The sequence below is a fragment of the Ictidomys tridecemlineatus genome, chromosome 12 (genome assembly GCF_052094955.1).
Source record: "Ictidomys tridecemlineatus isolate mIctTri1 chromosome 12, mIctTri1.hap1, whole genome shotgun sequence".
Lineage (NCBI taxonomy): Eukaryota > Metazoa > Chordata > Mammalia > Rodentia > Sciuridae > Ictidomys > Ictidomys tridecemlineatus.
Window position 1 is genome coordinate 2,541,147 of NC_135488.1, and position 1,511 is coordinate 2,542,657.

A 1,511-nucleotide genomic window follows, 5' to 3' on the forward strand; every position below is an offset into this window, starting at 1 on the left:
AAATAACAACTCTAAAACATGATTAGCATGTTCACTGGTGGGAACAAGTTGGGTAGGGGTGATTGGTCAGTACAAAAGGGGTATTCATTTGAACTGCTTGGTTTAAGCCAAGAGGGGTGTACGTGCTGAACTACATGGTTTCCCAACATGTTATCAACCACCATAAACTACTGGGAGGGTCATCTGGCATCCCAGGTATTTTCCTGTTTCATGCTGATTGGTGGCTGCTAGGGGGCTGCTATGGATCCCCACCTAGCCTGACTGAGTGGGGACACCTGGCACAGCAGATCTCTCCTGTTATTTGTAGATAAACAACTTAGCAGGGGGGGAATGTACCTAGGAGTGCTCTGGGTTTTTCCAAGGACAAAGATCATGTCCCTTCCTTGGACAGTTTTTGCTCTGAGGTAGAGGCTGGTTTTTCAAGGGAAAATTGCTTGGGCATCACATATGTGATGAGGACCCATATCCAGAATATATATAAAAAATTCAAGCCGGGTACAATGGACCTGCCTGTAGTCCTATGGACTTCACAGGCTGAGGCAGGAGGATCACAAGTTCAAAGCCAGCCTCTACAACTTAGTGAGACTCTGTCCCAAAATAAAAAATAAAAAGGCTGGGGATGTGGCTCTGTGGTAGAGCATCCCTGGGTTCAATGCCTAGTACTTAAAAGAAAAAATCAACTCAGTCATAAGACAAGAATCAAGAATGACACTCTTCATATGTGGACAAAACAGACATCTCACCAAGGAACATGATCAACTTTTATACGCTTAATAGGCATTGATACATGTTCCTCCTGGCCTGTGAGCTGCTCCTCAGCCTGGCTCACTGGGATCATCCCACCCCTGGCTCTGCAGTTAGGTGCTGTCACAGCCTTGGCCACTTAGGACCCTGGCCCACTCCTGGCTGAGTCCCTTCACAGAGGAGAGGAGAGGCCAGGGAGGGAGCAGGAGTGGTGTGCACTTCCCTCAGATCTCACAGCCAGAGAATGAGAGAATTGGCGTCAGAACCGGACCCCTGGTCCCAGAGGGGCTTTTACCTAGGTAGGTCTCATGGCGGCCTGTGAAATCCATAGAATAGATGGTGAAACGGACCTGAAGGGCCTTCTAAAGCTGGGCTGTGCTGAGATGGGACTCCACTGCCCCCACGTGGCCACTCCCTGAACTTCATCCTTGTTTGCTGCCGAACTTTGAAGCCCTGGTTCTGATGGAAAAGCTGCACCTGCCCACTTCAGATAGCAATTTGTGTGCTGGGACTGGATCCTTTTCCTCGTGGGCCTCACCTGCATTCATTCAAAAACAAGATGATGCCAGGTGAATTGAAAAGTGAGATTAAATAATCCCTATAAACTACTTACCTTTGTGTGTGTGTGTGGTCCTGGGGATGGATTGAACCCAGGGGAGCTTAACCACTGAGCTACATTCCCAGCCCTGGAGACAGGGTCTCCCTAAGTTGCTTAGGACCTTGCTAAGTTTCTGAGGCTGGCCTCAAACTTGAGATCCTTCTGCTTC